The sequence below is a fragment of the Poromitra crassiceps genome, assembly GCF_964638095.1.
Source record: "Poromitra crassiceps genome assembly, chromosome: 16".
Taxonomy (NCBI): domain Eukaryota; kingdom Metazoa; phylum Chordata; class Actinopteri; order Beryciformes; family Melamphaidae; genus Poromitra; species Poromitra crassiceps.
Genome location: NC_139645.1, coordinates 16240041 through 16250509, shown reverse-complemented (window position 1 = coordinate 16250509; position 10469 = coordinate 16240041). Strand labels below are relative to the sequence as shown.

At 42.9% G+C, this 10469-nt stretch overlaps 1 protein-coding gene across 1 annotated transcript in view; it reads left to right on the top strand.

Annotated features, from left to right (window-relative positions):
* The window catches only part of nav2a (neuron navigator 2a), a gene marked incomplete at its 5' end in the record, with an annotated part of 855299 nt that overhangs the window by 490658 nt on the left and 354172 nt on the right, over window positions 1–10469 (top strand). The gene's annotated exons all lie outside the window — the stretch shown is intronic.

Genomic DNA, 10469 nt, shown 5'->3' with positions numbered 1-10469 from the left:
TTAAGCATCAATATGTATTTGCTCCTTTTCTCCCTTTAGGTTGTTGTACTACACAACAGATAGCAACACAGGCAGAAACATTGAACGATACTGAGTGAGGCTTGTAATATACCATGCATTTTAACCATAATTCTAAAAAGCAAGACAGAAGATTTAGATAAGGTGTATTAGAATTTTTTTTATTTTTTGCGGATTCAACAACACAACATCCCTTTCCAATAGTGTAAAGTAAAAAATATTTTCAAGAGCAACAATTCTGCATTTGTTCCCTATATTTTGGATTTTTATTTATTGGGTGGTTTATTTATTTATTTATGTATTTATTTATTCATTAATTTTTGGGTTCATTTTTGGGTTGGTGCCTTCAGGGGCAGTTTAGAAAAACACTGCTCCATGCAGAGGCCTATTACAAATGGTGCATTCAAGGCCAAGAGAGCTCGGAAAAGGCATTTCTCTTTGAATGCTGCCTTCAGTGACGGCATGGAAAGGGCAATTTCCATACAAAGCACCATTAGAAATGCATTCATGGTCAGGAAAGGGCACTTTTTATTTTATTTTTTAATGTGTCTGAGCTGTTTGTTTTGTTCATGTGTTGTTGGAATGAAAATGAAAAATGTATTATAATAAAAAAAAAAAAAAAAAGGGCACTTTTTACAGACTGAAAAAAAGGCAGGGGCTCAAGCCCCCTTTCATGTCTATGTGTGCACGTGCCTGATGGGGACACAATCGGACATTTGTAAAAAGTACTGGGGGCATGTCCCCAGCGTCGTCTTCATTGAGGCCGTGGGGAGCGGCTGTGTGCAGCGCATGGATCCAGCGCGCCTCGCGTTGGAGGAGTGCTCTGTCTATCCCCGCCTCTCGGGTGTTGCTTGACCAGATCAATGGCCCAGAAGCGGAGATCAATGTCACTGTGAGACTTGTTCAAAAAATGCTCAACTAGTGGAGCTTTAGTGTCTCCACGGCGGATAGCACTTTTGTGCTCAGTGATCCGTGTGCGCAAAGGGCGGGTCGTCTTCCCAATGTATAGGGAGGGACATGGGCAACTGATGGCATAGACTACCCCCTGTGATGCGCAGGTGGTGAGGTGTTTGAGTTTATAGGTCTGATTGTCCGGGGTGGTGAACGTCTTGAGTTTGAGTGATTGTGCGCAGCAAGAACAATGTGCGCAAGGGAAGTGTCCAACGGGGGGAGGCAGCGAGTCAATGGTGCGCTGTGTAATAATGCTGGGAGTGTGGGAGGTCTTAACCAGCTTGTCTCTGATATTCGGATTGCGTGTGAAAGCAATCCTGGGGGGTAGTGTGAAGGTGTTGTGAATCTGAAGAATATTCCAGTGTTTCAGGAGGCAGCGTCTGATTTTGTTGGCCAGAGGGGAGTATTGGAGGGTCGCAGTGATTCTGGGAGGGGAAGTGTCCGTTTTTCTGGGCTCCAGCAAAATGTCTCTGTGGGCATGGAGTGCGCGCTTGTAGGCGTGGGAGACAGGGCGGCGACCATAGCCCCTCTCCAGAAATCTCAGTCGCATGTCAGAGGACTTGGATACGAAGTCCCGCTTATCACTGCACAGTCTGCGCAGGCGCAAAAATTGTCCGGCTGGCAGGTTATTTTTGAGGGGGGAGGGATGATAACTGGAGGCGTGTAGGAGGGTGTTTCTGTCTGTGGGTTTCCTGTAGATAGTGGAGTTCAATTTATTGTTGTGTTTATATACAGAAACATCCCAAAAATGGATACAGACCGGGGAGTGCTCGATGGTGAACTGGAGGTGTATATTCCAAGTGTTGAGGTCGGAGGCGATGGAACTCAAGCAGGGAGGCTGCTGTGCCGTTCCAAATGAGGAAAACGTCGTAGCGCAGCCATAGGCTGATGTGGGCGATAAACGGGTTGATTGCGGGGTTGAAGACAAAATCCTTCTCAAAGGTGCCCACATACAGATTAGCCACAGAGGGGGCTGCGGCACACTGCGGTGTTAAAATAATCTAAATCTAATCTGCCGAACAGCACCGGAGCTTTACATTATTAGGCGACGGGCCCAGGGGAGATTTCGTGCACTTAAACGATCCCTACCGAGGGAAAACCCAGTCCTTTATTAACAACTGAGACATGTCTCAACAAATGAAAATAAATTTGTTGCCACGCGTTCTTTCTTGCCATATTTTGTGATCGCTAACTCTGTCAACTTGCATTTTCTCCGGTAAAGAGAGCGGACAGCTATGTTTAGGGTCCGCCATGCATGACATATTTGTACTTATCATCCAATAGCGGGCTTGGAAAAGTATCACGTGGTTCACGTTGCTCTTGTAGTTCCTGGTTACTGTGAAATCCAAACACCACAACATCACTCGCTGTTAACTTTTTGGAGTGATTTTCAATGGCACTTTACTATGATTTGCATTAATTTATATAATATTAACTTAGCCAGCAATTCGGTGTTAAGACGTGACGTCAGTTGTGAAGGTTCGGCAGCTTCTGGTGGCAAGTGGGGCACGCCACGCCAGATAAAATACTAATTTATGGTAAGTTCTTTCAGTCTGTATAGGCTATGCTTCCCTTGGTCTGTCATAGCCTGTTCCTTGGACTAAAACGCTAGCTAAGTGATTAACTATATTAGAAATACCAACATAATAAACAGCAGCCAGCATATTTAACTAACGTTACAGTCAGGGGTGTAATGGTTGGTAAATGAGGTGGGTAAACTATCAACCTCATTTAAAAAATGTGGCTTACCTCCACTACAGTATATTTTAGTAATCTGCTCACTAGTCTCTAATCTAGAGTAACGTTACTAATAACACAAACATTTTAATTAAAATTAGTTAAAATTAACCAATGTGACTTATTTATAGATTTTTGGACAGGCAGCAACATTGTTTGATATTTTATATTGATTTGTTGGACAGGTTTGAAAATCTGACATGCTGCAAAACCAGGCTGACATGGCTCACTGTTGTCTCCAAGAATCTACTGCCTCCAACCTTCAATGACAGGATGACCTGATGGAAAAGCCAAATGGAGTGCATCTGTAGCCGCCTTGTTTCTGCTATCATGATGTAGCCTACTGTCTGGGTCTTCAAATGTAATTAGAACCTCAATTTAAATATAAAATCACTTCTTTGCTTAATTGTCATAGTTTATACATCTGCAGGGTCAACCAAGGAGCAGGCAAAAGTGGCTTTGCATGTTTGTGTGTTCTAAGTTGTAAACAAAAGAAACAGACTGCACACTCATAACTCCTATGCAATCTTTTTATTTTAACTTCTATAGATCAGTATTTCAACAAATCTGAAGGTTTGAGCCGTGAAAATAAATGAACTGAGACCAGCAAATGTCCATCTGTTTAAATGAATTGTGGATGATTTTTTTTGCAGGAACACTGAAAATATCAGATGGTATTACAGTTCATGCAAAACATCTCAACTAAAGAGAGAACAAATCGGCCAACAACTCTGCAAAATTAAAACAATGACTTTGCTTTAAAGACATTGGAATATCTATCAAGATGGCTGATGTCAGATAATCTATAATCTAACAGCCTGGAAATATATTTGGCAGATAACAGACAACAGCGTAGTCACTTCTGGTAAGAGTGACCAGTAAGCTGGTCACTGAAGACACCTCAAAACCTCTTGATAGCAGCTATGTTCGATGATGCAAATAATGAAACAGTGTTAAATACTTTGTGTCACCAAATCAGGTTTAATGATCATTATAAGAGACATTACTTATGCCAGCCTGTTGACCAAGATACTTGATATCTGAAAGTCTATCAACCTAGATCAGGGGTGGGACATTTTTTTTCCAGAGGGCCATACTAACTTACATAATATAAAGTAAGCGAAGTGCAACACATTGGACTGATAACTGCCAACACTCCTGATTTTCGTGGGGGTCTCTCTATTTGTAACCCTCTCTCCCGCTGTGATTGGTAATTTCTCCTGTTAATCTCCTGATATAGTGATACAAATCAAATGGCTGTAGCGGATTAGATTTATTAACGTGATGCTGTCTTTTATTGACTTTTTGTGCGTTGTTTTGTTTTCCTTTGAGGACGTTGGGTGCCGGATTGAGATGGTCCAGGGGCCGGGTCCGGCCCATGTGTGACCTAGATGGTTCTGTATTGCAGGACACTGCAGCAGTTGAGGGTTCTGACAGGACACAGATCCATTGGAATTGGTGGAAATATACCTGCAAAGAAAACAGAAGAAGTCACTTTTTAATCTCATACACTGCAGTGCTTAGCAGAGCCCTGTCCAGTGCCCACAGAAGTTTAGTTAAACTCTGGGTCACAATATTATAATTATTTTTATTTTGGGATCGAGTTCACAGCCATCTTCATTTATCAACATTTATAGATTCTCTTTCACATTTGAGCATCTGCATTTGTGTATCTGCTTTTTATGTTACTATTTGTTACATCAACAAACTATTCAAAACGAATTTCCCTGAGTTGGATTAATAAAGTTGTTGATTAATTGACTGACTGACTGAATGATGGTGGTTCATGTATGCATATCAGAAGTTTTGGTGCAGTGATCCATGAATCTAACTGACTTCATATTCAGGGATGCAAAGTCATGGAGAGCTTTTCTGATGTTAGGTAGTAAAGATCTGAAGCCCCAAAGGCGTTGGAAGCACGGTGCGGTGGGCGCTGCAGCACCCCCTGGTGGCAAGAGATGTAAAGAAATATGATTTTTTTTTTTTTTTTTTACAGTGCACCTGAACGCAACATGCAAAATACCCGCTGAATAAGTGTCCAAATGTTCATGTAATTCTGGCCAATACTCCACTTCTGTTATAACATTTCAGTCTGGAAGATATAATCTTTATGACTACCTTAAAAGGCTAAATGAATATCTTAGAAAATGAATAGCACCGGGGGCCCATGGTACTATTAATCCGGCCCTGGATATATCGGAGGAATAGCAGGTAGGCTATCACTGTCCCTGAGTCCTGAGGGTAAATTGAATAATGCTGCAGAGAAGAGGAGAAGACACTGAATAATGACATCACAACAGTATAATCCTAATGTTAATTTAAAATTTAATATTCCTCTAAATATGGCTAAAAGTCCAAAAAGGGTGGGAGAGAGAATGAGGATTCCAACACAGCAGTGGGAGCAAGTGGTGACATGGAGGTGAGTGAGAAAAGGTGACTGAATAATGACACAACAGTCTAATCTTAATATTAATATTCCTCTAATCTGGCGACAAAGTGGCCAAATTTTTTGCCGCCCTATGGGCGCCATCAGCCGTCCCCCCCAATGTTGAATCGGTGGCAGCACCCCCTACCTAAAAGTACACGCCCCTGATGCTAACGTTATATCAATTCGAGAAAAACTAGCTAGTAAGAAATGGCTAGATGCAGGCCAATTCTAGCGTGTGCTAGCTAGCTAGCGCTAAGCTAACACTGATTCAACGTCACCATATGTTTGAACAAAATGCTGTACAACACAAACAAGTTGCAAACCATTAATACTTACGCTCAAATGTATAGTGATGCAGCTGCTGCTATATATCATGTTGTTTTGTTTGTTGTGTCCAACTCGTCACAAGGCTCTTCTCGGGAGGAAGAGTAGAGCCGTATGACAACGTAACGAACATTGATAGGTCAATGACGTCCCTCCAACAGTATCTTGGCGTGCTATTGGTTCTACCGGCCAGTAGGTCGCAGCATTTGCCTGCAAATGTAACGTACATTAAACTCTGGTTTTGGAAAGGCTCGTAGAATTTTCGAGTGGCAACAAACGGAATCTGATTAAGATGAAAATAATATTCGCAACTTTAGAGGGCTGGGTTCTCCCTCGATGAGGATCATTGCTTTCAATAACTAAAGCAGATACGCCATCTCGGCCCGTCGCCTATATGTACATGTTGAACTTTTATATGGTTGTCATGATGCTGCCTTCTTGACATGGTCTCTCTGAAGAAACACTTGAAATCAGACCATCAACACGTTGTGTTGTGTTGTGTTGTGTTGTGTTGTGGTGTGGTGTGTTGTGTTCAGAATCCAGGGTTTTTGGAGGGTTTTTTGACTCTGCTGTAGCCTACAGCTCAGACAGATCCTCATCAGCATCCTTGCTTCTGCTTCTGAGGGGGGAAAACAAATGAGTTATTCTGAAGATGAGAGGAAATTGATAAACGTTCATTAAAAACAGTTTTACAAAATAGACCATTTAAATACAACGGTAATGAAATGGTTATAATCTATAAAGATCTTGGACATTGTCTAAAACTTGTGCATTTTTCCTTTCATAATGTGAAGGCCAGCTTACCCAGCATCAGTTTGTGGTGTTTTGATGTTGACAGCAGCGTAGTGGTCAGGCTCCTCCTTCGCTCTTCTCTGAGGTCTGACGTTGGAGTAGATAGGATCTGTCTGTGTGTTGGGGAAGTGGACAGTGGTGTAGTCCAGGTCGTCCTCCTGGTCTGTTGGTTGTGTCTGTGCTGCAGCTGACCTGTCAGACACACGACCTGGACCCGGGTTTGGCTGATGGGTGACATCATCACACAGACAAAGTTACGTTACACTTGAGAAAACTCACTTTCTGACCCTTACTGTTTTGTAACTTACATCTTAAACTGTATCTGTTTTTCTACATCACTGGTGGGGGGAAGCTTTAGCTTGTTTTATTTTGCTCTAAACTTGTTGAGTTCCTCTTCCTCACCTGCAGCCTGTTGTCTGGTCTTCCTCCAGGTCCAGATGGTTGTCTGGAGGCCCTCTTCCTTCTGTTAGGAGGACAATGAACAAACAACTGAATTAGTGAACAAATGACCTCTAAGCGTGTGTGTGTGTGTGTGTGTGTGTGTGTGTGTGTGTGTGTGTGTGTGTGTGTGCGTGTGTACATTGGTGCATTGTGGTAAAATAAAAACAGGGTTTCCATCCTCTACCTCTAAACAGAATAGCTCACCTGATCCAGAGGAAGGCAAATAGGCATATGAGCACGATGACAACCAGCAGAAGAGTCGTAGTCACTGCAGCAGCTGTTAAAGGGATAGTTCGGTTTGTTTGAAGTTGGGTCCTATCAGCTAGTCACATACACTAACGCAATTAGGTACAGTGTTCTGGACGCTGAGCGCAGTGTCTAACGAGATCCGGCACCCAGAGGAGCAGCCTCACGCAGCCTCACCAGCTTTTTCTCTCTCAGTACTGGGGGTCAACAACTAAAACTATAACTGTAATTTAGCCACCTAAAACAACGGCCACCTAAACAAATCGATATCCGTGTACATGCACGCTCTATTTTGACAATTTTCAGCGCTTTACTTTTCCGCAAAACAGCAGTTTCATTCGGCACTGCTTTTTCTCCAAACCGTACAACTACCGTGTTCCTCCGCTAAAAGCCAGGTCAGAGCCGCAGCACTGGATTACTCCGCAGTTATTTGGGGGTAGGCTATTTTATTTCTCCCGGTTTGAAGACACAACAAATAGAATACACAGACGAAAATATGAGTGATTTTGATAGCGAGGATGATATGCCATTCACCTTGGTGACAAGAGGATACAATTATGAACCAGAGAGAATACAGAAGAGGAACTTTTGCAGAGAGTGAACAGGCAGAGAGATGCGCCTGCTGTCTAAATGCCTGGGTGCCCTGGCTGCAAACCTTATTCACCATTCCCAGGATAAATTGTGGAAAACGACCCAGACCAGAGAGGCCAGGTGACTTGTTGTCTCTAAAGTAAGTCAGTGTTTTATCTCTCTTCTTCCTGTTTTGTAAACCGCGGCTCTGTGCTCTGTGCTGGCTTTAGCGGAGGAATACGGTGGTTGTACGGCTGGGAGAAAAAGCAGTGCCGAATGAAACTGCTGTTTTGCGGAAAAGTAAAGCGCTGAAAATTGTCAAAATAGAGCGTGCATGTACACAGATATCGATTTGTTTAGGTGGGCGTTGTTTTAGGTGGCTAAATTACGTTTTAGTTGTTGACCCCCAGTACTGAGAGAGAAAAAGCTGGTGAGGCTGCGCGAGGCTGCTCCTCTGGGTGCCGGATCTCGTTAGACACTGCGCTCAGCGTCCAGAACACTGTACCTAATTACGTTAGTGTATGTGACTAGCTGATAGGACCCAACTTCAAACAAACCGAACTATCCCTTTAATTTCCATGGAGCTGAGAAGAGATCAGATGAAAATACAAACTATTACAGGATGTTTAAGTCCATTACAGACTTGCCCCCCCCCCCCCCCCCCCCTGTACTGTAGTTGCAGCTAAAATATCTCTGAAATCTGGTCTCACCAGACCAGGATTAGGTGACTACATGGAGCAGGATTCCAATTTTAAAACACATTTAAATAAAGATCGATGTGAACTCGGGGGTCAAATCCATCTAGAGAATCAGTTGTCTGGCTTCACACGTGATGCGGTATCAGAGAGAATACATGCACATCCAAAAACCAGGTTGGGCAGGTGCTGAGCTCAAAGGTGAACAACAAGTACAAAATGAATAAAAAGCTTGCACACTGCAAGGGCTCCTAGTTTGTGTTTTTTATTTAATTTTTGGGTTTTTAAATAAAAAACACAAACTAGGAGCCCTTGCAGTGTGCAAGCTTTTTATTCATTTTTCACACGCGATGCGGTCACAACACCAGCCACGACTTAAAACGAGTATGAGCCAGAGGTGTAAAGTGGGCCGGCCAATGCGGGGGTGGGCGGCCCCCTTGCTCGGATCATGCCCATGTTAGAGTACACACACACACACACACACACACACAGACTAAGGGCTCTATCTTCCGACAGGCGCTAGATTGCGCACTGTTTGTGCATGCCTTAAGGCACGGAAGATAGCATTCCGCCTTGCGCCGTCCGCCAAGTGTTCTGCCGAGTTTTGCTCCCCCACCGAGCAGCAAAAAAAAGCACCCCCACCTCACGGTACCATACTTGCAATGATTTATGCAGAAATGTAACTGTTTAAAAGTGATATAATTGTCTGGTAGACGTGACCTCCCTGATTTCTAAGTTAAAACAGCCCCGAAATATGTTGGAAAGGTTCACGGCACCTGTTGCAAGCGCAAATTAGAGCCGTGTCAAAATCATCTGCGCCCCAAAATGCCTGTGCAAACGGGATTTGGGTGGTCTTAACTACCAGAATTATTCACAGGTGTGGCCAGGCAAGGCTGGGCATTACGTCAATCAAAACCAATCAGATTCCCGTCTCGCAATGGTTGTTTGCGCGAGGCATGCAGTATGCTGTAATTCTCTCCATGCGTAATAGTGTACTCACTCCTGCGAGGACAGAGGGAGCTTATTGACAGATCATCTGTGGTGCCAACGACCCTTCAGGTTATGGAGGTAAATAGCCTATGTCCATTGTCCAACAAGTTTTCTCAATTAATTTCCCTGTTTGCGATGTGATAAATGTTTCTCAGTGAGTTATAGTTGATTGCCTCACTGAATTATCTGCTAATACCCAATTTTAGCAGCATAATTTGATGTCTTGGCGTGGCGTAATAAATAGGCAGGGACACGCACATCCAAAGCTAGGCCACACTGGGCCTGGGTGCTGGATCAAAGGGTACTCACAGTGAAAAAAGAATAATCCGCACACCAAAAGGAGCTCCCGTTAGGTTTTTTTTATTTTGCACACAGCGTGACGTTTCGGGCCACACTGGCCCTTCCTCAGACGCTTTCTGAAGTGGCAGTGTTAACGCCGTCTTAAATACCCGTATCAATATACATGAAATCACCAGGTGTTCAGCAATTAGTAATTAGAAAAGTTAAAATAAAGATGTACACACATAAGAGACATAGGTTCTTCTAGACACAAATGTATAGATTCTAACAGTATATATATACAGTGTAGACAAATAGGACAAAAATAATTATTATACATGCCACCCAAAAGGGAGTAGTTTGTGGGCTCTGTTTTATAGTAAGTAATTAAGTAGAGTTTGGAAGAGGCCCAAAACAAATACAAATATGACTGTAAATACATCCCTGGAGGCAACTTCATTAACCACAACATACTGCATTTGCAGAAATGGGGACCTAGTCTATTAGTCTAATACTTAAAATAAATAGTAAATAGTAGAAAGTTTAAAAAAAAATACAGAAGTACCACTTGTATAAGAGATCACCACTAGAGGGGAGAGAGAACAGTAGAGAGAAAGAGCATCACAATAGGGACATCCTAGTAACAGATTGGAGTATAGGATTACATCACCCTCTGTAGAAAAGGTCTCATATCTAATTCCTCATTTAGGCCTTTTGGGGCCATAGTGCCCAATGTATATATCCAGAATAATTCTCTTTTGAGTAGCAAGTTATTAATGTCACCCCCTCTGCGTGGCAGTTTAAGAGCCTCAATCCCAATGTATTTGAGAGTGGATACAGAATGTTTAGCAGAGGTAAAGTGAACAGCCACCGGGCTAGTTGTTACATTGTTTCTGATTGTGCTGCGGTGTTCAGAGATACGAGTTTTGAGTGATCTCAAAGACTTGCCTATATACCAGAGCCGTATAATAGAAGAGTTCCGACATCTCCATTCACTC